The sequence below is a fragment of the Bos indicus x Bos taurus genome, chromosome 28 (assembly GCF_003369695.1).
Source record: "Bos indicus x Bos taurus breed Angus x Brahman F1 hybrid chromosome 28, Bos_hybrid_MaternalHap_v2.0, whole genome shotgun sequence".
NCBI classification, from domain to species: Eukaryota; Metazoa; Chordata; class Mammalia; order Artiodactyla; family Bovidae; genus Bos; species Bos indicus x Bos taurus.
The window spans coordinates 27,125,817-27,151,631 of NC_040103.1; positions in this window are offsets into that span (position 1 = coordinate 27,125,817).

Sequence of the window (25,815 nt, forward strand, 5' to 3'; positions counted from 1 at the left end):
CTGATAAAGCGATGGTCCCTAGCAGGGACTCGATGAATATACAGATTCATTAATTGATAAATGATAATGATGTTAAGTGAGGAGTCTCAGCTCATGGGGATAGGAACACGAAATGGTTTAATCTTTTTCTGCAATAACTGACTGTGCTCTCTTACACCCCAGCCCAGAGTAGCGAGCTCCATTAACCGCACCCTCCTGACTTGATTATTAAATAGTCTCACTCCTGTTATTTAAAAGCCAGTTCTGTTCATTTGAAACCTGTAGCTCCCATTTAATTCAGTATTAGTCTTGTCTGCCTCATCTTTGGCATCTGGGAGGGAAAACACACCCCTTCTTTTTAGATCCCCCTCTCCTCTGACGTGGGTGGTGGTTTAGCGGTGGAGGGTCTACTGTCCAGCCATGTTGTGAAGGGCCCTTTGGGAGCAGGTTCCCTGCTGCAGGTTCTGGCCTCAGAACGTGGGCCTTTTCTGATCTCTCTTCTCAGCTGTGGGCCTTGGGTACCATTCTGTGGCCAGCAGGATAGCCCCATCGGCTGTCTCCATCCTGTTATCATGGTAATAGGCATCATTCACTGAGTTCCCAGCACTTTTCATATCTAAGCTCTCCTTTTGGTGACAACCCTGTGAGATAATCGTGTTCATCTCCCAACACAGCTAAGAAGATGGAGACTCAGGGAGGTGCAGGAACTTGATCAGGGCTACTTAGAACCCAGACTTGTACCCTGGTCTGTTGCCTCTGGGTCTGTGCTCCAAGAAGCCTGAGTAGCTGAGTGTGTGGTCAGTTCTGGATGTCTGCGAGAGCTGGCTTTTATCGTGAACTCCAAGAGCCACACTGTGCCCCAGTGCCTTCATTTCCAGGAGGGTCAGGAGGGAAGGATGTGGGGCTAAGATTCATTCTACCCTAATACTCCAGAAAATATAAAATTCTCTGGGTTCTGAGCCAGAGATGTCATGAGCACATTTAGGCTAGAATGAGAAAGAATTTCCCATCCAATGTTCGTCAGAGTTGAGGAAAGGGGTGAATGGGATTTCTGGGCCATGCCCAAGATGCCCTAGGATGCTCGCTGCTCCCCTCCCCACCAGGAACTCCTAGTGTGGCCCAGGCTGGACAGAGGCCATGAGTCAGGGGGATACTGGTGTGGGGAGAGCAAGGTGCAGTCCAGGCATCCTCCCTGGGCCCCAGCAGCCCTGGGATCCCTCCTCACAGTGAACTGTGGGCTCGCTCCATTAGAGTAGGTTAATTATGCCAATAGAACAAGTCTGCTTGGCAGATGGAAAAGCCTTTCTGGGCGTCTCCTGGAGTCATAGCTGATGTGTGCAGGCCTCACCAGCGGCTCCTGACCAGGTTCCATTCATTACTGTGAGACAAGTACAAGAGGACCATTTTTCAAAGGCAGACAGGGGTCCCTCCCCGTGGGCTTCACTACTGCTCCCTGTGCCTACCCCAGGGTGAGTGCAGACCCTCTGGTCAGCCTCTGGTTATCCTCCTCTAATCTTGAGTAACTCTTGGGGCTTCTTTGCATGGAGGTGGCATGGTCACAGTGGGTGGCTGGCCCAAGGAAGGCCTGGGGTTTGACTGAGGTTGATGTCAGCCCCTCAGCCTTTGTTTACATCGAAAGTGTCTAGTTTGAGTTCTGCCTCCATACCTTGAAACAGGCATTTATGTACACACTTTAATTCACTCAGCCACATTTCTCACTCCGGTCACTGTTGGGCTGATCTGTTTTGCAGAGGTTTGGCCAGCTTCCCTCAGGTGCAAGCTGAAGAATGATCCCCTTACTCCAGGTATGAGCAATGCCACTCACCACGCATAGGACGCCTGCAGAAACCCACATGGCCCTCCTGCATATGCAATTGCATGTGTGTGTTTAAGAGGAAGTTAACACATGTAGGGAAACCTATGGCCAGTGGGAGTTGGGAGCTGATGGATAAACATTCCTTGTGTTTATTGCACTCTGGGACAACTGTGAACCATTTCATAAGGCTTCTCAGATGGAGCCCCAGTTATGTGTAGCAGTTGCCAATTTGATCACATACAATTTATCAGCTCCATCCTTTCCTGATTTGCTCATTCTGTTCCTTCCACCTGCTCCCTGGGACCACCTTCCCCCAAACCACCTCTAAGAAAGACTTTCCCTGGGTTCTGTTTCCAGGAGAACCCAAAATGCCAGACTGGCCTTAGAAAGCTAAACAAAGCTAAACACTCGTCAGTCAGCCAGCCACAGGAGCTCGTGGCTAGTCAGTGGGGTGGTGAATCCTCTGGCTTGCAGGAGCATCACACGTACTAAGATGCCCAAGAAATTGCACAACAAGGTGGCCCACACTTCCACTGCACTAAAAATGTGCTTCGCTCAACTCAGACTTGTTTGCAAATGGCGATTTCTAAGACCAGTTGATCGATGAGAAGAAATCCGGATCAATGCCATAAGTCAGTGCTGGCCCTGCACTACAGCCCCACTCAACGGGCCTGAGGGACAGTGTTGTGTGGGCAAATCTGTGTGTGGTGCAGGTGCCCATCTACTTGTGGGAGGGAGACAGGCTGTGATACACATAAACATGGATTCTTGGGCAGTGGCAAATAGCTCAGCTGGTTGATCAAGGTCGTGGAAGGTGCAAGATTGGATGACTGGGTACCAGGACGTCTGGGGAAAAGGCTCTGGATGGACCTATGTAATGAGTGTGACCCTGTCCTTCTTGACAGTCCTCTCCTAGGCCACATCATTGAGGAGTGGGTGACAGGAAGGGTGAGGAGACCCTCTATTGTGCAAATGGGGAGACTGCTGCCCCTACATGGGCAGGTAATGTGGCAGCAGAGCTCAGAGGAGGAAAAATCTTGGGCCTAGGAGTCAGGAGATCCAGGTTTGTATCCCAGTCTCTTCACGTGCTGTCTGGGCTTCAACTTCTCCTGTCTCTGGAGTGGATATCACCGTCTCTGATCTGCCTGACATGAGGGGTGTCTGGGGTCTGATGTGGTTTTGCTTGTATGTCTTGGCAAGCCTTCAAGTGCTCTGCTGGCTGAATTCTGACAGAGGGCCTGAAATCAAGGACTCTGGATGTTCAGAAAATTCTCCCCTACCCTGGAGGCCCAGGTCCAGGGGATGAGGAATGGGGTAAGGAAGGAGGAGATAGGAGTTGATGGGAGATGAGGCCCGGACACTTGGCCTCCACAGGAGGTGGCGCGGTTCCCTGACATGTTTCCCGAGCCAGAGGGGCCTCGGGAAGGTGGTCCCCTAGCTCAGGGCAGAGACAGGGGCAGGGGAGTCTGGTGCCTCAGCCACGTGCCACGCTGAGACTGATGCACAGGCCTGTCCTCAGCCCCCAGACTCCAGCTCACTAAGTAAACACCTGGAGTCAGCTCATTACTCACCTCCCCTAATTAGCTCATCACTCTCCCAGCTCTCCATCCATCTTCACCTTGCTGCCATGGGCTCTAGCACGCAGTTATTTTTGTACTTCCCAGTAAGCACACCAGCTGGCTGGTCAGTGGGGACCAGTGCAGCCTGGGCAGAGCTAGAGTTAGGGCTGGGCTGTGATCGCCTCCACCTGGAAGGTGATCCTTCCATAGCCTGCCTGCAGGCACTTCTGACCACTCCTCTGCCCTACTCTCTAGGGCAGGAGCTCCTGCCCCACCTTGGGAGCTGAAAGGCTGGGGGTGGGGGTATTATAAAGAGCAGTTCAGTTTAGTTCAGTTAGTATTTAGTAGGCACAGGCACTGGGGTACCTGCAAAATGCCCTTGGGGGATGCCCCATTTCCTGGAGCACAGATGTTCAAGGGAAGATTTAGTTCATGTGAGATGTGTCCCAGCATCCGTGGAGGATGGGGCAGAGGCACTTCATCTAGTCTAGGGTCTCAGGAAAGCTCCCCAAGGACAGGCACATGGGTGGAGCCTACAAGGGCAACGGAGCTCTACCAGGCTGAGATTCCAGCTAGGGGAGTCCTGAGACCTAAGTTCCAGGGCCCAGGGACCTTGGGTGAGCTACTTCTCCCCTCTGATTTCACTCCTGTGACACTGAGAAGCATGAAACGGGCTTCTTCCAGATAGATCAGGGCATCTCACCTATGCTTAGGTGGAGTGGGCCTGGGAGGGTCACTTCATCTTCACCCCAACTCACACATGCAGAAAAGCAGGTCAGAGAGGCTCAGACTCATCCTGAGGCTGCACAGCTCAGGCAGCGCCAGAGCTGGGATGTGGCCCTGCTCTGCCTATAGAGTCCCTGCTGCCTGCATCCCCTGCTCCTGCTCGTCCAGCCCGGCACCAGACAGCAGGCTGGGAGAGCTGGAGAACAGTAGCCACCCCCGCCTTAGGAGGCACTCAGCACCCTGCCTGTTAAGGGGAGGGCCAGCCCTCTGCTCCTTCCTGGCCATTGTTCTCCAGAAAATTAAGTCATTCCACTGGGCCCTTGTAAGCCTTTTCGGAGCTGGCTGTTCCCAAGGTTTGAGCCAGACTGCAGCTGGAAGTCTGTTATTATTCATTGAATCTCTCCAGGGCGGCTGGGAACATGACTTTTAATTGTCTCATCTCTGTCCATCCAAGAAAGAGACTAAGAGGCAAGAATAATCAGTATCTCATTATAGATCAGGGCCTAGAAAAGGAAACTCCTTAGCCAGGACCCTCTACCCATGGAAGAGGGGCCCCAGCCAGGGGAGGAGCAGGCTTATTTCTTCAATTCCTACAATTCACATGCCAAACTCCACCTGCCTGAATAGGAGGACTGCCCATGGCAGTCCAAATGGCTATAAGCCAGGGATTGACATATTTGGGAATGGTTGCAGTGAGGTGGGGTGGAAGTGCCAAAAGAGAAGTCAGAAGACACTGGTGTGTGGGCCCCAAATCTCTCTCTCTGCCTTTCATTGCCCCAGATAGTATAGAGACCTGGAAATAGAATTTAAAGATTATCTTGTCATCTGTCTCATGTCCATGTCCAAACCTATGTCCATCGAGTCGGTGATGCCACCCAACCATCTCATCCTCTGTTGTCCCCTTCTCCTCCTGCCTTCAATCTTTCCCAGCATCAGGGTCTTTTCCAATGGGTCAGTTTGAGCAAACTCTGGGAGTTGGTGGAGGACAGGGAAGCCTGGCGTGCTGCCATCCATGGGGTCACAAAGAGTCAGACACAACTGAGTGACTGAACTGAACTGAACTGCCATCTGTCTATCCATCTATCCATCCACCCACCTATTCAGCAATCCATCCATCTGTTCAGTCCATCCATCCATCCATCCAGTGAACTAGAGAGGCACTGGCATTCATCACGCATACCATACTTTTCAAAGCGACTTCCTTTCTCTCATTTCATTAAGTCTTCACAACTGTTTAGTCCCATTTGCCAAATGCGGAAGCTGAGGCCAAAGAGAGGCAGTGGCTTGCTCAAGGGCAGACAGAACAGAGTAGTTTCCAGGATGGCAGCTCAGTCCAAAGTCTCCAGGAAGAGTTGCGTACAAAGGCCTGGACCAAGGGGCAAATGAGGGCTGAAATCCAGTCCACACTCTGAGCACTAAGTGGGAAGGAACTGTGTCTACTTGGAGGAAGGGGAATCTTTTTCTTTGCACAAAGGCACCATCATCTTGCCAAGCTCAGACCTCGGCTGAGGAGCCTTTTTGAATTTTCATAAACAAGTTGTGTGGACTATTGTCAGCCCCAAGCTCACTGGTCTGTGTCTGGATGAGCACTCCTGGAGAGGAGGGGACAGAAGACTGACCCATGAGGAGGGCTTTCTCTCCACCACCATGGCTTAGCCAGCTCAGAGAGGGCACAGCCCCTCCCTGCCTCTAAGCCAGCCTCCAACCTTACGCCCAATGGTTTGCTTGTATGGGGGTTTCTAGTTGGCCACTCTTTGGTCATATTTTCTTTGGGGAATGCCAGCTGTTTGAATTCGGAGAAGGCAATGGCACCCCCTCCGATACTCTTGCCTGGAAAATCCCATGGACGGAGGGGCCTGGTAGGCTGCAGTCCATGGGGTCACCAAGAGTCGGACACGACTGAGTGACTTCACTTTGACTTTTCACTTTCATGCATTGGAGAAGGAAACTTTAACCCACTCCAGTGTTCTTGCCTGGAGAATCCCAGGGACGGGGGAGCCTGGTGGGCTGCCGTCTATGGGGTCGCACAGCGTTGGACACGACTGAAGCGACTTGGCGGCAGCAGCAGCAGCTGTTTGAATTACTCTGGTTGGTGATTTTGTGTTTTGGTGCTTGTGTTGTGTTTTGATTTGGCTTCTGATCAGTATTTTTGGGAAGTGAAATTTATCTATAATAAAATACACCCAGAAAATGGTGGAGTTCTATGAGTTTTGACAAATGTATGTACTCATGTAACCATACTACAGTCCAGATAGAGAATATTTCTATTTCCCCAGAGAGTCCTCTCTTGCCCTTTGCAGCCTTCTCACCCTAACCCGGCCCCAGAAAGCAACCTCTGATCTACTTTCTGTCACTAGTGACTAGATTTCGCTTTTTTAGGATTCCATGGAAGTAACATCATGCATATATATTCTTTTGTATCTGAATCCTTTCGCTTGGCATAACATCTCTGAGGTTAATCGGTGTTGTTTCATGTATCGGTAGCTTTGTAGTATCCCAGTGCATAGATACACTTCAATGCATTGATCCCTTCACCTGTCAATAGGCATTTGCAGTGTTTTTAGGCTTTGGCCATTTTAAGGAAAGTTATGATAAATGTTTGTGTACAAGTCTCTGTGTAGACATGTGCCTGCTTTTTTCTTGGCTAACGCTTAGGGGTGGAACTGCTGGGTCAAGGACAGTTTATATGTTTGTACTTAGGAGAAATTGTCACACCTTTTCTGCAGTGATTGTACCATCTTATATTTTCACTAGCAGTGTGTGATTTCCAGGTGACCCATATCCTTACCAACACAAAAGGTTTTGTCAGCCTTTTCCATTGGGTTGTTGTAGCGTATGTGCACATGCTACATATCTTCAGTTGTCTTCAACTCTTTGTGACCCCATGGACTGTAGCCCGCCAGGCTCTTCTGTCCATGGGATCCTCCAGGCAAGAGTACTGGAGTGGGTAGCCATGCCCTCCTCCAGGGGATCTTCCCAACCCAGGGATTGAACCCGCGTCTCTACGTCTCTTGCATTGGCAGGCGGGTTCTTTACCACTAGCACCGTCTGGGAAGCCCACGTTGTAGTGAATAGTGATGTCTCATTGTGTTTATCACTTAGGCCCACTCTTTGCCTCACCTCCCTCTTGATTGTGAGATCCTCCAGGACACAAACTGACTCCAGTGTCACCGAAGAGCCCAGCAGGCAGCTGAGCCCAAAGCAGGACGCACCCCTTCCCTGCCCTGCCTGGTCCGCAGGGTAGTTTTGAGTTAAGGATTCAGTGAGCCGAATGGAGCGTGATCATTCCCAGGACAGTGGCTCCAGCGCTAGTGGGAGCTCACGATGCACTGGTGCGTGTGAACTCCTCACAATCCTTCTCAGTCCCACCCCTCCTTATCCCATTGTGCAAATGTGGAAACAGCCAAGGCTCAGCTAGGCAGAGGGACACCAGGTCTGCGTGCTCCCAAAGCCTGCACTCACGGCTGTGACGTGAACCACAGTGCCACAGAGTCACCTGGGACTGGCCAGGGGGTTGTCACTCTCATGGTCAGCAGACAATTGCTAGGACGTGCATACAGCCGTGTTCCTGCCACCCGTCCTGCCAGCTCATCCGGCAGCTCTGGTCCCAGGGGCTCGACGCCACGTTGTCTGTCGCTCCATTATCCTAAGAGGCCCCCCCGGATCCCATTACTTCACTGCTGTTATTATTTATTCATCAGCGGGGCCCTCAGCCTGTGGACGGGCACTTACCCTGATGTCCGTGACAGCGGGTCAGGAGCCCCACTCAGGGTGTGTTAATCACCGGCTGCGCCGGCAGGGAGCCTGCATCCCCCGAGACAGGAGATCATGTTGCAGACTCAGAGGGCCTGTCAGCACGTTCATTTTCCCACAGAAGAGCCCACTGCCTGGTGTTTCGGAGCTGGAGGAGCCTCAGAGAGCATCTGTGGAGGCAGGGAAACTGAGGCTCAGACAGGGGAGGGCATTCCCCAAGACCCCACATCTCACTGAAACGCTATCTGGGACTCTCTCCAAATACAAATGCACAGTGATTACAACACCATTTTCAGGTAAAGGACTTGACAGTTTCAATCTATTCTCCTATTTGATGATAATGACAATCCCTTGAGATCAATAAGGGCTTTTAATCAGATAGGTAGATAGATAGATATAGATGATAGATGAAGAAATAACATAGATACAGGAACTGAAGCACACAGAAATTAAGCAACCTGCTGAAAGCTACTGAAAGCTAGGACTGAGACCAAGCTATCCGGACTCTGGCTTCAGCCAGGAGATGTATACCTCTGTCCCTCTCTCTTTCCTTCTGATCCCCTGTGAATAAAAGGGGTCTCTCTCTGATTGTCTGGGATAGATCCCCTTGGGAGCTGAGTCTTGCATCTCTCTGGGCGTCTAGAAAGGGGTTTCTGCCCTGCCTTGCCCTGCCTACTGCTGGGCTCTTGGCCTGTCCGCTCCAGGCTCTTGGGAGGAGGTGGCTCATGGGCTGCTGGCTAGACACATTCTGGACATACTGGTGTGGCTAGTATGACTCGGTCTTTCACCAGAAAGCAAATGCAGACAGAATCTGATACTAAAGACAGAGCTGCCTTGGAGCATGAGGCATTGCCAGGGCAACCATTCAGGAGCCATGCCAACGTCAGTGAGCTCTGGGTCTCCTCAGACTTTCAGGGAAGTCTCTTCTGGCTCCTGATCACAGAGCTTTTGCCCCATCTGAGCTCCTCTATCCCTGAGTGAGAGTCTAACAGATGGAGATCAAGTCAGCCCGTGCCCCTGCTCTAAAGCCTTCCGTGGCTCCCCACTGCCCTCTAAAAAAGGGTAGCAGGATACTGATGGGTTGGGGCCAGCTTCTGCCATGCCCTCTTACATATAGCGAAGGAAATCTGGTATTTTTTTTTGAGTTACACTTTTTACTTTTGGCTGTGCTGGATCTTCATTGCTTTGTGTGGGCTTTCTCTAGTTGCCACGAGTGGCGGCTGCTCTTCACTGCAGTGCATGGGCTTTTCACTGTGGTGGCTTCTCCTGCGGCAGAGCATAGGCGCTGGGTGCACAGGCTTCAGGAGTTATTATTCTGCAGCATGTGGAGTCTTCCTGGTCTAGGGATAAAACTCGTGTCCCCTGCCCTGGCAGGTGGTTTCCCATCTGCTGTGCCACTAGGGAAGTCTAGAAATCTGGTATTGAGGAGCTCCTGGGCCTGGAACATTCTTTGAAGATCCTTTTGTAAAAATATGCATTTTGTGGGAGATGAAACTGAGGCTTATCGAGGAAAGATAACTGACTTAAGGCCACTCTTCTAGGAAGTATTCGATACAGAAATCATACTCACGCACTCGGGCCCAGATCACAAGCTCTTCACCCAACTGAAGGACGATGTGTGGGAGAAGGGACAGCTATGTTCAGGGTGGCTCCAAGGGCAAAGCTGAGGGCATGGGATGGAATTGACAAGGAGGCTAGTTTCAGCTTGAGCTAAATAAGACCTCCCATACTGTCTGTGTGTCCAGGATAAAATGGGCTGCTTGTGAGGGAGTTGGGAAGGAATTCCCCATCACGGGAGGTATGAAAGTAAGTAATTGCCAGCCATCTGCTGGGAGTGTTGGGCACAGCCTCTGCCTTGACATCTGTAGATGGCTTGTCCAGAGAGTTTACTGGGTGACCTTCACTGGGAAGCAGCCCAGCTGACTACAGTCTATTTCCTAGAATCACACCACCCACCACTGGGCCCAGAGTTCCCACCATCTGCTCGTTCGTTTGTGCATTCCTTACTCGACAAATAGCCAGCACACGTGGGAGCTCCCTTATCAGACCTGGGGGAAGGGGGTCTAAGCAGGACTTCCAGAACATTCAGGGGCACAGTGCAGACCATGAAAGCAGCACCCACTGTGGGGTCAGACACACAAGCATCGTTCTTGCCCTTTGCTTGCTATGTGAGCTGAGGTGAATCACTTTACCTCTCTGAGCATTAAGTTTGTTCTCAGAAAAATAAGACCAATAATGTACACCTTCTGGTTACTGGGAGGATGAAATGAGACAGATGACAGCTTCCTGGCTCCAGGACGGACAGGAAAGGTGTGCCTCCCGTTTCAGGCCATGGTCCCCGCCCAAGGCGCTTGGTTCTCTTTGTGTCCCCAGCTCCTGCTGAGTTGAGGGCCTGGGCCCGAGTGGGGCTCAGTGGCTGTGCTTAGGGGACTGGGCAGGCAGCGGCTGGTGAGTTTAGGTAATTTTTATTGGGGTGAGTTATGGTCTGCTGATCTAGGTCAGCCCAGCCAGGGGCAGCATGAGCTATCTTTCAGTCCAGCGGCAAGCAGCAGGCGGCCTGGACCCTCGTGGGACTGAGGTTCTGGCTTGAAACTTTGCATCCTGGCTCCTGGTTGCCCAAAGAGGGAAGGTCCACACAGGACCCTGAGATCATGGTCTCAGAGACAAGAGCCTTTGGGACTCCTGACTCCTGGTGGCCCCAAGCCCAGGGCTTGGCCCAGGGCTTGCTGTGTGGCCTTGATGAATCCCTTCTCCTCCCTGGGCCTTCAGCGTCTGATTGCCATCATGGTGAAGGCTGAGGAAGGCGAGGGGTGAGGGAGATGTGCATGAGGTGCTGCTGCTGCTAAGCTGCTAAGTCGCTTCAGTCGTGTCCGACTCTGCGACCCCATAGATGGCAGCCCGCCAGGCTCTGCCATCCCTGGGATTCTCCAGCCAAGAACACCAGAGTGGGTTGCCATTTCCTTCTCCAACGCATAAAAGTGAAAAGAGAAAGTGAAGTCACTCAGTCGTGTCTGATTCTTAGCAACCCCAGGGACTGCAGCCTACCAGGCTCCTCCGTCCATGGGATTTTCCAGGCAAGAGTACTGGAGTGGGGTGCCATTGCCTTCTCTGGTGCACAAGGTAGGCCCGCAGGAATTCAGCCCAACCCCCAGACCCAATCCCCATCACCACCCCTGCCCCACCTGTGTGATATTGAGAAAGTCACTTAATCTCCCTGAGCATTAGTTCCAACAACAACATGGGGATAGGACCCGCTTTGTCGTCTTCTCTGAGCTGCTGTGGGGCTCAAATAAACTAAAGAGACATGAGGTCAGCTTTACCTGGAGCCCCTCAGCTGGGGTCAGTCTGGGAGACAGTGGTGATCTGGACAGGGTTCCTGATCTCAAGGGACTCTTTCTGGGTGTGGAAGGTGGAGCCATGCTCTCAATGGGGGCTATGGGGACCTGGGGTGGGTGTTAGTCAGGGAAGAGTTATCTAAATGAGAGCATCAGGGAAAGCTTCCTGTAAGAGGCATGAGCAGGACGGATGGGCAAGGTCATGGTCAGGCATGTGCAGAGCTGGCAGGGATGCAAATAGGAACAGCAGGATCCACAGACTGTTGGCACTGAAGCTGCACAGCTATGACCCCTGGACCAGCAAGCAATCCAACAAGCAACACTGTCCCTGCCCTGTTGGAGCCTGCAGTGTGACAAGATACAGGAGAGACAGACATTAATCAAATACTCATCAAACACTGGAGTTTTATCTACGGGGTCTGGGGACAGTTTTTGAGGGAATAACAATGATTTTTGAGGGTTTCCTACATGCCAGACACTGTGCCAAGCCTTGTTTAATCATGCCTATGGCAATGGCACCCCACTCCAGCACACTTGCCTGGAAAATCCCACGGACGGAGGAGCCTGGTGGGCTGCAGTCCATGGGGTCGCTAGGAGTCGGACACGACTGAGCGACTTCACTTTCTCTTTTCACTTTCATGCATTGGAGAAGGAAATGGCAACCCACTCCAGTGTTCTTGCCTGGAGAATCCCAGGGACCGGGGAGCCTGGTGTGCTGCCATCTCTGGGGTCACACAGAGTTGGACACGACTGAAGTGACTTAGCATAGCATAGCATAGCATGGCAATCACTGTCCATATCTCTGTCTATGGAAGAGGAAACAGAAGACCAGAGAGGTGAAGTAACTTGCCTGAGGTTGCACAGCTGGCAGGCAGCTGAGCGGGATTTGCACCCAGGCCATCTGACTCCAGAACCCCCACTTACTGTAATCACTAAGCTGTTTGTTCTGCCTCTCATGTGCTTAATATGGCTGATCTCTCTCTCATGTTTCTGGTTTCCCCTTCCCTCCCCACCTTTGACCACCAAGATGATGCAGCAGAACAAAGTCAATTCCTGAAAAACTTGGGGCAGAAGCAGCAAATTATAGGTGTAGCTGGAGACCTTTGCTAGACGGCGCCCCACCCTCTCCCTGGATTCCACCAAGGGTCTCCACGCCTGGTAAGGAGGAGGGGAGGAGAGTGAAAGGGCAGGACAGGAATTGGTGGGTCCCTGAGACAGGTCCTGCTTCTGCTTTCCTGTCTCTCCTACCCCCACCCCATGTGGGAACTCACAGGGCAGAGAGGACCTGTACCTGCCCTCCCCACCCCCAGCCTCCTGGTGGGACCCCTGAATCTTCCTCTGCCTGGCATTGCATGGGACAGGGCAGTGTGGGGAGTGGCAGGGGCCTTGCAAGGGTCATGGGGTCTGGCTGCTGTGATGTAATAACCATGGTTGGGGTGGCAGAGGCTGAGATGGCACCGGAACGAGGATGTGACAGGTGGACAGATGACAGTCCTTCTCTGACCTTGGAGCATTGGGGGACCCACCCTCCATTCCCCCATCCCAAGCCCTTGCTGGATTTTGACAGAACAGAAGGGCAAACAAATCACCCTGAACTTCCATGCTACATTTCAGACTCCTGGTAGGATGGGCATTTGTAGTGGGAATTAGGCTTAGCTACAGAAAAATACAGTCATCTTTTTGTGCCCTTGATTTTATTGACTCAGAATCACTGTGAAAAGAGACATATGGGCCACCATTAATCTGACTTCAATGGGGAAGTCAGGGAAGGCTTCCTGGAGGAAACGATTTCTGGGCTGAGTTCTAAAGGAGGAGTGGGAAAAAAGGGTGAAGAGAAGATCAGTCCTAGTGGGGAGAGCAGCATGTGCAAAAGCCCTGTGGCAGGAGGGAACTTGTTGGGAGGGAGGAAATAATGAGGTGCAAACTTTTGATTTACCCTGCTCCAAGCCAGAACTCAGCTAGTGTGCTGCTGCTAAGTTGCTTCAGTCGTGTCTGACTCTGTGCGACCCCATAGACGGCAGCCCACCAGGCTCCCCCGTCCCTGGAATTCTCCAGGCAAGAACACTGGAGTGGGTTGCCATTTCCTTCTCCAATGCATGAAAGTGAAAAGTGAAAGTGAAGTCGCTTAGTCGTGTCCGACCCTCAGCGACCCCATGGACTGCAGCCCACCAGGCTCCTCCGTCCATGGGATTTTCCAGGCAAGAGTACTGGAGTGGGGTGCCATTGCCTTCTCCATCAGCCAGTGTAGCTCCTGGCAATTAATGTTGGGATCCAGGGGAGTGGGGTTCTCAAAACCCTCCTGTCCATGGTCTTTCATGTTTCCCCCAACTCTGGCACTCCTGATACCTGCACCAGACTCAGAATATAAAGCAGCAGGTGAGGAGCTCCAGGTGGCATCCTTATTGTCCCCCTGGGGAAACTGAGGCCAGAGTTGGCAAGTCAGTTGCCAAAATCAACCAAGCCCATCACCTCAGAACAACTCCTCAGCAGAGCTGAAGCTCTGGTCTAGAGGGACAAGCTTTCTATCACCAGAGGAGAGGACAGTGCCCACCTGTTCCCCAGCCCTTTCCTAGGTCTGAGAGGCTTCTAGTGGTCAGAGTCAGGAGGATGTGGTAGCAGTTTCCCTGCAGGGAGGTGGGCCAGTCAGAGCTCATAGCCACCCCCAAGCTGGGCTGGTCACAACCCCATGACCACATGATGACCACTTCAGCAGCCAAGAGGACTGAAAGGGATGGGCAGCCCAGCTGAGTCTGACGCTGACTTCTCCCGCAGCACCCCAGCCGAGCCTGGACCCCATGGATCCCAGCAGACTCCAGCCCTCTGGGGTTGTGGGCAGTAGTGAAATGCTCAAGGTCAGTGGGAGGCTAGAAGCTTAGGAACAAAGACAACCAGAATGGCCCCACTTGTGTGAGTAGAGCCAGCCCTGCCTCCTCCACCTGCGTCTCTGCCCTCCTAGGACCCTGGGGAGCAGGTAGTCTGGCCCAGGGGAGAGGAGAGGGGGCGGAGGCCTGAGTATTAGACCCCTAGGCTTGTCAGGTAATTATGCATTAGGAGCTAATACTAATAAAGGCTCCAGAAAAGAAGAAAAGATCTTGCCACCAGATTATTGCACACGAGGGAAATACCAGGCCCCCAAACCTTCTCCATCCCTCGCCCTTTGTCTCTAAGCAATCTGCTGCTTTTATTAATTCTGACTGGATTTTCCCAGGCTGAGGGCAGCAGGGGCAGGGGGAGACGGTACAGTGAGAGGCAAAGCAGGGCAATTTGGAGCAGACATTGGGGAGATGGAAACACACGCAGGACAAATGCCTTCCACCACTGCTTCCTCAATGCCGCTACCTGCACAGCCCAAGAACATCCCTGCGGATGCAGCCCACAGCTCTGCCCAGCCCTGGCTCCTCCCTGGTGCCTCCAGAAATGGGACTGCTTCACCAGCTCTCCCTCCTCTCTGCCCTCCCAGCCCCCTCTCTTTCTCATCCCTCCCTCCTCCAAGAATCACAATCTGAATTTCCCTCCCACCTGGATCCTACCCCAGTGGCTTCCATTCCTTGAGATACGTAAAGTGATGCTGAGGTTCAACTTCTAGAGATTTTTGCAAAAAAAAAAAAAAAATGAACTGAGTAAAATGAATATTGGAAGAAGTCTAAATCTCCATCAAGAGAGGTTTGTTTGCGAAATTATGGTACAGCCATACACTGGAATGCTCTATATGTAATGAAATGGAATAATCTACATGGTATATTGTTGAGAAAAAAAATCAAGGTGCACAATTGCACACACAGCATGCTACCTTCTGTATATGAACACAGACGTGTCCCTGTACACGCACAGCTGCTGCTGCTGCTGCTGCTAAGTTGCTTCAGTCGTGTCTGACTCTGTGTGACCCCATAGACAGCAGTCCACCAGGCTCCTCCGTCCCTGGGATTCTCCAGGCAAGAACACTGGAGTGGGTTGCCATTTCCATCTCCAATGCATGAAAGTGAAAAGTGAAAGTGAAGTCTCTCAGTCGTGTCGGACTCTTCGAGACCCCATGGACTGCAGCCTACAGGCTCCTCCATCTATGGGATTTTCCAGGCAAGAGTACTGGAGTGGGGTGCCATCACCTTCTCCGGTACATGCATAGCATAGGACCTAATTCAATTGAAGTCTGTTGCGGAGACAAAGGGAGACAATGTGTGGAGGAAATGCTTGATGGGGTGTCTGTTATGCGGGAAATGCTCCACTCGTGTTTGCTGTTGCTAACATTGCACAACTGACCCCAAATTTCCTTCCCTTTCTGCCTGGATGCCTCTCTGGAAAGGGCATTTGCATGGACAACACTTGGGAAGATTGCGGTTTGTAAGTGAGAGGAGGCCAGTAGAGGTTTTGAGGGGCTGTGGATGGGCTGAGGCTGGTAAAGCCCTTTCAGGCTCTGGCTGCAACCCTGGATAGTGCCCAGTGGTCCCAGGGCCTCAGGAGGCAGACACGGGAACCAGCACAGGGCCGGGTGCCTAGGAGGCGTTTGCAGCAAAAGGAGGGAATACTGTACATGCTGCTTCTTATAAACTATTTTTATAGCAATGCAAATAGAGGCTTGTCAGGCTGTGTGACTCATCTCCGACTCACCCTGAACTTGGTCGGGCCTGTGGTTCTAGACTAAAAGAGGCCTTCATTTGGCTGTCTCCTGGTGTCCTTGTTATATATATATATAAATGAGCCAAAGATGACCTCTGTGGATTGGCCCCTAGGTTATCTATCTCTTCACTGCAGGCTGAGACCTGTTAACTCAAAAGCCTTCCAGCCCTGATCTCAAATTGTTACACATCCAATAGTTTAAAGAATAGCCCAAATGATCAGATATTTAACTATTTAGGCTCTATCTAACTAGCTTTGTCCTCACAAAACCTCACCCCACAGCTGTTGATCCTTGGTAGAACAGAGCTCTCTGACCCAGAGACTCTCTTATGCTACAGAGTGACACACCCAGACACATAAGCCCCCCTCTTGTCTCCCTTTCTCCCCTGGAGTTCCCTTGTTCTCTCCCGCTCCCCTTGCCACAAACTTTCGATGGTCTCAGGCTGTGAAGGGCTTCCCTTCTCTAGCAGCCCTGTTCAAGTACCTTCAATAAACTTGTGTTACTGCCTTTCGTGGTTATGCACTTGTGATACTTAATTTTATGTCAACCTGACTGGCTAAGAGATGCTCAGAATAGCTGGTGAAACAGTGTTTCTGGGGCATCCCTCAGTGTGTTTACAGAGGAGATCAGCATTTGAATCAGGAGACTGGGTAAAGAAGATCACCCTCTAATATGAGCAGACATCATCCAAACTGTTGAGGGCACACATAGAACAAAAAAAACTGTGGAGAAATTACGAATTTTGTCTCTCTTTCCTTAAGCTGGGGTGTCCATCTTTCCTGCCCTTGGATATCAAGAGTTCCTGGTTCCCAGGCCTTCAGACTTTGGGACTTACACTAGCATTCCCCCTTCTCAGACCTCAGGATCACACCACCAGCTCTCCTGGTTTCCTAATTTTCAGGCAGCAGATTGTGGAGCTTCTCGGTCTCCATAACCACATGAGCCACTTCCTCTCTTTTTGTAACTGTATCTATATGTCCTATAGGTTCAGTTTCTCTGGAGAACACTGACCTGACTTTCTCTCTTGCGTGCATGCTCAGTTGCTCAGTCATGTCTGACTCCTGGTGACCCTTTGGACTGTAGCCCGCCAGGCTCTTCTTTCCATGGGATTCCCCAGGCAAGAATACTGGAATGTGTTGCCATTTCCTCCTCCAGGGGATCTTCCCGACCCGGGGATCAACCCATGTCTCCTTCAGCTCCTGCATTGTAGGTGGGTTCTTTAACACTGAGCCATCAGGAAAGCCTGATTTTTTCCTCTTTTCAGCTCCCAAGTCCCTCAAACTCCTGGCAGTTCCTCTGCCTGAGGCCAGGCTGGAGTCAGGAAAATCCAGACTTGCCTTGCCCCGAGCTACCTGGGCTGCCAAGACAGAAGAGAAGGGAAGAGAAGAGGCAGGGGGTAAAAGACATCCCAGATGCCTGACCTCAGGGGAACAGGGTGGCCCCAGTGTAGGAAGCAGCAGCTACCGAAGAGGTTCTGCTGTTCTGCTCCCTGGGGAGGAAGGAGGCGGCCTAGAGGAGGAGAAGGCTGTGGGCAGAGGGAGAGGGTAAGCAGGGCATCTGACATTACTGAACAAGCCAGGCAGCTGCATATCCTACTGGATATCCAGCATTCCCACTGGCTACCAATCCCACAGAGAAAATCTGGCACAAGTGCACTGGAAAAAATGGCTAAGCATGAGTGTAGGAGCAAGCCACAAGCCATCCAACAACAACTCCAAATAACAGCAACAGGAAACGATCTGAGTGTCCATTCTCAGTATGTGTACAGTGTACTGTGGTATGTGCACACACTGGAGCAGCAGAGAGCTGTGCACAATGAAGGTGCCCGGAACGACACACAATGTGGACAAATCTAAAACAGAATGTGAGGCAAAAAAGGCATTGCAGAAGGATATACACAGAGTGATCTCACTGATACGAAGGACCGAAGCAGGCAAATTAAACATGATGGTTCAGGTGAAACCACAACAAGTTCAGTGGGTCATGAAGCAGACTGGAGACAAGGTTACCTCTGGTGGGGGGAGGGGAGAACAGTTGGGGAAGAGGAGGCAGGAACCATCTAAGGCAGGGATTCTCACATGTTGATGTGCACACAGGGTCGCCCAGAAGTCTTACTAACAAGCGGATTCTCATTCAGAGGGCTTCTGGTGGGGGCTGAGGGTCTGCATTTCCTACAAGCTCCCAGGGGACGCTAACACTGCAGGTAGGGAAGCTAAGCCAAGTAACCATGATGGTCTAGCCCAGACACACATGACCCTGCCACAGTACCAGACTCACTCTGGGCACGGGGGTGCTTCTCCAAAGCACTGATGTAAGTTGGCATAGCCATTATAGAAAATGGCATGGAGTTACCTCAAAACAGTAAAGATAGAGCTACCATATGATCCAGCAATCCTGCTTCTGATTATGTATCCAGAGAAAATACTATCAGGGTCTCCAAGAGATAACTGCACCCCCATGTTCATTGCAGCATTGTCCACAATAGCCCAGGCATGCAAACAGGTGAAGTGTCTATTGACAGGTAAATGGATAAAGCAAGTGCAATCTATAGTATACCTATATGGTGGAACATTATTCAGCTTTTTTAAAAAAGGAAATCTTGCCATTTGAGACAACAAGGATGAACTTGAAGAACGTCATACTAAGTAAAATAAGCCAAACACAGAAAGACAGAATAATGTATGATCTTGTTTATGTGTGGAATCTAAAAAAGTTCAACTCAGAAAAGCAGAGTAGAAGGATGGTTACCAAAGGCTAGGAGGAGCGGGGAACAGGGAGACATTTGTCAGGGCTACAAAGTTCAGTCGTGCAGGATGGACAAGTTCGGAAGTATATATTGCATGGTGATTATGGTTAGTATTACTGTACTGTACACTTGAAATCTGCTTAGAGAGTGAATCTCACGCGTGCTCACCACACACACAAGTGGCAGCTGTGTAAAGAGGTAGAGATGTTAACTGGACTGATTACGATAATTATTTCACGATGTATATGTGCATCATGTACACCCTGTGCTGCTGCTTAGTCGCTCAGTCGTGTCCCACTCTGTGTGACCCCATGGACGGCAGCCCACCAGGCTCCCCCGTCCCCGGGATTCTCCAGGCAAGAACACTGGAGTGGGTTGCCATTTCCTTCTCCAGGGGGATCTTCCCCACCCAGGAATCAAACCCAGGTCTCCCGCGTTAGCTTCTACACAAAACCTGCCAGTTAGGAACCTACGAGGAATGCATTTCAACCGTAAGTCTGAACAGTGTACACCATCAAGGCTTTGTTATTGGTAAGTTCTGTGCAGGAGAAAAGTAGGGGTGATCCACATCTCTAATGGGTAGCTTAAAATATACACCTTAAATAGTTACAATTCTTATTTGTCAATTATACCTCAGTAAAGCTGAGGGGAAAAAAAGCAGGGATGCTAGGCCAGTTAGCTGAGCGTCTCTGGGGGAGCAGCCCAGGCATGGACATTTGTCAAAAGCTCCCCAGTAGCTGTGTTTTGCAGCAGGTGGAGGGCCACTATTCCAACCCTGTGACACACAGATATTCATTTTCTTTTCATTCCTCTGTATGGAATAAAATAGCATAAAAAAATAGCCTACAAAATAAAATTTAAAAAGAATGTGAGGTGAAAAAGCTGAGCTGGGAGATAAGGGGCCAGAGAGGAGAAAGAGCAAGGAACCCAGAAGGATTCCTAAAAATGCCCTACCCCAATAGCCAGGAAGCCTGTCAGCTGTCAGTTAGCACAGAGGGCCAGGACCGTGTTGATGATCAACCAGCCAGCTTGCTGTCAGAGCTGGGCTCTACCAGGCAGCAGCACAGTTGTCAAGCTGGGGGTCAGGCCATCAGGGCAGCGAGTCAGGCTGGCTGTCACTGAGTGAGTCTGCCTGCTTTAAAGTCAGCCAGCGAATCGAGCGTTAGTCATTGTCATCCCGTCAGGCAGTCAGTCAGTCATGACTTGGTCAGCCTGACTGTCCATCAGTCCGTTGTCTGCTGCCTGTTGCTGTGAAGGTTAGTGTGAAAGGCCCGTAGGGGCATGGAGTGGCCAGGCACCAGCAAGTCGATTGTTAAATCGGTTTAGTTGGTCAATCATAATATCAATGAGTGAGAGTTAGTCAGTGATAAGATGATCAGCCCGGCAAACAGTCTGTCAGATAGGCATTCTTTGTCAGCCAGTTAGCTGGGGAGACAGTGTTTAGTCAGGGAATCCCCGAGTCTGTCAGGCAGATGAGTCAGGTGGTCAGTTTGTCAGTGCAGAGAGTCAGTCAGGCAACCCATGAGTGTATCAGTTAGAGGTCGTATCAGTCAGTCAATTAACTGCTCAGCCACCCAGTCAGTGAGTCCCTGAGACAGGCTTCCATCAGTCAGTCGGGATGTGTGTCCTTCATTCACTATCAGCTAACCCTTGAGTCTGCCAGCCGGACACTCACTGTGTCTGCCCATCACTGCCCGTGTTGGTGGGCGGGTGGGGTCACTGTGGACAGGCGGCAGGCCAGCAAGGCCACTGCAGGACAGCTGCCCCTCTCTGCCTCAAGCCAGCTGCATGAAAAGCCATGCAGGCTTGGGAAGAACTCGGAGGCTCTGCCCAAAGGCGAGTTTTTGTTACTATTATTATCCGAGAAACCTCCCAAGGCTCCGGAAAGTGGAAAAGGCCGTCAATTGCCTACCCTCTCCTTCCCCTCCCCTCCTCTCTCTCCATTAATGAGGTTCCTGCCACAGAGAAGGGGCGCTTCCCGGAGGCCGGAATTGGAGGAGGGGGCAGGCGGTTGGTGAGCTGTTCCAGTCAGCTCTGGGCCTGCTGCTCAGTCATTCCTGTTATGATCACCCGATGAGGGGTGGAAAGTGTGAGGGGGGTGTCCTAACCAGCGGACCTCTTCCCTTGACCTGGCCCTGCCCTTCCCCTGAGGATTCCACATCCTCCCACCCAGACCCAGAAGTCGGAGCTGCCCCTCTGGATGAGCAGGGAGGTGCAGGGGCAAGGGTCACAGTAGGCCTGAGGGACCACAGACTTCATGTCAGCTTTTGCTGTTATCTGCTGTGGCCCAAAAAGAAAGGAAAAAATATCGTCTCTGAATCTCGTTTCACTTTCATGGAAGTGTCATGTGCATTGTCTCATGTAACCCTCTCAACCATCCCGCACGGCAGCATTATCCCTTTATAGATGCGGGCATGAGGCTGGAAGAAATAAGATTGACCTGAGGTCGATTCTGACCAGGTGTGTCTGATGCCAGAATCCACATTCTTCCTTTGCCAGACCAACTCCTTGGGGCTTGCTGGGGACTTTCTGTTCCAGGCTCCCCTCTCCCGTCTTTTCCATGGAGCTGGAGGGGAGATTTCTCAGTTTCTTGTGATTTTTTCACTCTCTGTGGGAAGCTCTGTCCTGGACTTGCGTTTGGGATCCCCCGTGCTTGGGGCCATTGGAGAAGGAAATGGCAACCCACTCCAGTGTTCTTGCCTGGAGAATCCCAGGGACGGGGGAGCCTGGTGGGCTGCCGTCTGTGGGGTGGCACAGAGTCGGACATGACTGAAGCGACTTAGCAGCAGCAGCAGCAGTGCCTGGGGCCAGACTGGCAGAGACAGTAGAGGTTGGAGAGCAGCATTCCGCAGCTCTGGGTCAGCAGCGATTGGCCCATTCTTTTATAAACTTTTGGATTTGTGAAGATGGAAGCTTGGAGCTTTCCTGGCCTGCATCCAGTCTAATTAGAGGCAGAATCCCTCCTGCAACCACACAGTCAGCGTCTGATCTGTGCTTACATACTCTGGGTGATGGGGAGTACCACTCTAAGGCGCCTTTTCTATTGTGGGACAGCCTCAGTTCTTGGCAACTGCCCCCCTGCCCTGTGTTTTAAGCCCAAATCTTTAGGTCTCAGTTCTGCACTCTGGTGTCACCCAGACCAAGCTCATGCTTCTCAAGAGAGTTGACCCTGTTACCCAGACTTGGAAAAAGACAAGATTCCCTCCTTGTTCAGGGCTTCAGTTCTTTGCAAGGGAAAGGGCAAAATGCTGGAAAATTGTGAAGAGTGCACCTTCTTGGGCCAGTGTGGCAGACTGATGGTGTCAGTGGCCTGAGATTGTCATACCGTGCTATCTCCACGGCTTTGAGTAGTTCTCTCCAACAGTGATCTGTTCTGGTCAGTGGGGTAGTAGCAAACTTGATACAAGCCACGGTTGGTTAAAATGTTCATTTGGCCCTGCCTCCTCTCTCCTGGACTCCTGCCACCCATGTGAGAACAATCCCAGGCCAGCCTTCAGGAGGGACGTGAGAGACACGTGGAGCCCAGGTGACCGGGCTGAGGTCGTCCTACAGAAGTGGTCCAAGAGCATCCTCCTACTCACCACAGTCTGAGCCCAGCCACGTCGGTCAAGCCTAGTTTAGATCAGCCAAACTCAGAGACTCCTGAGACCCAGGGACTCATGAGAAATAACAGTTCTTATTTTAAGCTACTAAACATCGGGCTATTTTGTTACACAGAAACAGCTAACCAGGAAAGTCAGTCAGCCAACACTGCTCAAGCTGCAATCCTGCCTCACCCGCCCTTTCCTAGCAGGGTCCTCAAATACAGTCTGTAATCTCTGTCAGTCTCAGTGTTCTCATCTGTAAAATGGGTTACTAAGCCTTCTCTTCCTCCTTCAAAGGAGACAGTTAAAAAAGGTGACAGATGTGGAAGTACACTGCTAACTGTGAAGAGTACAGGGAAGGGACGTGGGCTCGGAGGGCCCCACGGGCTGGCCTGGATGGGCTGGTGTCCCTGAGGCTACATGTCAGGGCTTGGCTAAGCAGAGAGCACTGTGCCATATTAACCCAGCTCACCTTTATGACCAGAAGCAAGCCCGGCAGGCTGAGTGATGGGGCCAACTGGAGACTTATTTACAAACACAGCCCTTTCGCCTTCACTTCCTCAGTAAAGCCCCGTTGGCGGCAAATAAATGAGAATCAATAGGCCAGTTATTAAACCGTAAATATCCCTCCCCTTGGGTCTTGGGCCAAGAGTTCTGAGGCTCTCAGCTGAAGGCAACAGAGCTGGGAGCCCCTCGCTCTGAGCCTTTCAGGTAAGAGAGGGCCAAGTGCCCCTTGCATGGGGTCTGCCTCAGCCCCCAGCCCCACTAGCCACTGCCAAACAGAGGAGAGACTGTTGCTAGTGTTGTGGGCAAGAAGAAGGCCTGGTCTGTGCAAAGCCGCCTTAAAGGACCCTCTTCCCACCACACAACACCTATAGTTTAGAAGGGAGGAGCCTTCTGTGTGAGCAAGGCCCAGACCCCTCTCCTACCTACACTGAGACTCAGAGGAGGACAGGGAACCCTTCCATCCCTGCGTCTACACAACCTGTGGATGGAGGGACAACTCAGGCTCCCACAGAGACAGTGACTCATTCAGGAACCACATGCCCCAAAAGTGACAGAACCCTGGACTCGAGATCAGATGTGAGGTCTCTGGTCTGTGCCTTCATCTAGCATAGGAGAGGAATGGCTGTGTGCATTAAACTCAGTAGATGGTGACTTTGGGAAGGGACGCAGGTTATGAGGCAGCTGAAGGGGGCCAGGGAGACAGGAGAGGGTAACCCCAGCACTTTTTCAGGGGCCCGAGTGTTTCCTGTTTGATCATTTGTGCTATAGGCCAGGTTACCCAGAAAGTGGCTCAGAGGAGTTGGGGGTAGATGAAGGGGAGTAAAGACAGTGTGAGAGGGAAGCAGGGGCTGGTGAAACGGAGAGTTTTGTAGTTTGGTGCAAGAGAGAAGAGGACATACACATGGCAGGTAGGGGCACTGGTAGGCTTCCTGCAGTCCTTGACCGTGAGCGCCAGGGAGACTATGCAGAGGAGGCTGCATCTGAGCCGGGCCGTGGAGGGCAAGCAGGACTCATGCTCACTTACACCGCTTTGTAAATGAGAAAGAAGCAAAGAGCCGTCCAGGAGGAAGGGCCAGAATAAACAAAGGCATCAGTGGTGGTGATGAGGGTTATGATGGTGGCAGTGATGAGGAAGATGACACTGATGACGATGGTGATGATAGCAGTTGGCACTTGCAGAAAGACTTTCTGGGTGCCGTGACCTGCACTAGTCATTGTACATCCCCCACGTTATTAAATCTGCACAGTAACCCAACATTCTCTCTCCTTAAGTCCCTGGCTGTTCAACGGTTCCTGTCCATTGCCTTGTATTCAGCAATGTGCCTTTCCTGTGCCCTGAGGATGGTGGCTGAGTCTCCCATGTGTGAGACGGAGGGGAAGAGCATTGAGCACCTGCAACACAAGCCCAGGAGCCAAGCATCGGAGCTCATGCTTGGAATCTGCTTTTCACTAGCTGGGCAACCTTTCTGGTTCTGTTCTGTTGGTGATATGGGGGAAAGGTTATAATAATAATATTTTTCTTTTAGGATACTGAGAGGCCTTGATGAGATGATCCACGACAAGCCCTCCGAAGAACAACTGGCAGATAGCACGTGCTCAGGATGAGCTGTTATTTTTATCTGCATCCTGCCTGTGACCTTGCTGCAAGTTAATGCTTGCCAAAGGTGGGTTGCACTCAATGGGAGTGGCCACTAACATGTTTTTCCTGACCCAGATCTGAACCCTCTTTCTGTATTTGGAAGACTTCCCACTCTTGGTAGAAGGCAGAGCCTATCCACTATTATAGAAGCTAAAAATCCCAGCTTGTCACTTTCCTATCCTCCCTTGCAGCTCAAGCACAGACCCATTAGCTGAGGTCTGCCTTTGAGGTGGGCCACGAGGCACATTAGCAAGGCTCCAGGAACGCCATTCTGGTGGTGGGCAGGAGCCACAGGGCAGTTACATGAACGTCTAGGGTGGCGTGGGCAGTAGGCAAGGACGCTCAGTCCTATGGGCCTGGGGGCAGAGCGCTGGGTGGCCTCTTGTGCTCTGTGGCAATGCGCTCCCCAGACTGGTTTGGTGGCATGGTGGCTTGGCCTACAATCTGTTTTCTAGTTCTTCCCAGAGATTCTGTGATGCCCAGTGTCCATTCAGTAGATCCTATTTCTGCTCAGTCAGTGTGTATCTCTGCTGCTTGTGGGTAGGATCCTGACAGTACATAGAGGAAGGTGGAGTTTCTGTTGGACCTGCTGCCGGGCTGAGACACTGGTGAGATCCTGGGCCAGGCCCAAGGTACTAACCTGCTTCTCAGGGAAGTGGAGCTACCACGCATGCCACTGTGTGCAACCTCCCATCAGTGGACACCCCAGGCCTTTGCCTCCAACACTTCTGGAGGAAGACCTGATGGAGGGCTCCTCCAAAGCACTGGCCACAGACTCCAAGGGAGTCAGGTGCAAGTCCCCACAGAGAGGAGGGTGCTTATGATTTAAAATGCCCCATAATCAGGAAGGGGGCTGGTCATTCTCTCCTGCAGACAGAAAGGCCTCAGCAAAAGTCAACTCACTCAGAAATGGGATTCCCAGCCAAACTCCAGGCAGAGCCACATGGCCAACAATGGTAATTAGAGCATTTTACATTACACTGAACTCTGGATTCTCACCTCTTTATCTCATTTTTGCTCATTCTACAGAGGGGGAAACACTGGCTCAGAGCTTACACTGGCTTTCCTAAGGTCCCCCAACAACGAGTAGTAGAGACTTCCAATGTAGGTATTATAATATAAAAGATGAAAGGGACCTTTGGGGAAACTGAGACCCAGGAGGGGGTGGTCAAGAGAATCTATCATGGGGAAGCAGATTTGAACTTGTACTAGAAACAAACAAAAAAGACTTTCTTATGACCTTAGGATGGAGTGCCCTGCCGTGGGAGGGAGTGAGCTCCCTGTTAGTGGAGGTATGCAAGAAGAGGTAGGGACCACTAGGTGAGTCTGTGCGGAGAAGCAAGGACCCCACACTGACTGGGGGGCTGCCATCTCCTGGGGCATGTGGTTCACTATAAATGGGGGGGGGGTTCTGAAATGATGCAGGTTCTTTCGTGATCTTTCTCTCCTTTGAGTCAGTTCAGCCCAAGAGGACTGAGACATGCACAGAGGGTGGCTCTGATGTCACAGGCCACGTGGGAGGTCCTGAGCTGTCTCCAAAGGCAGAGCAGAGACCC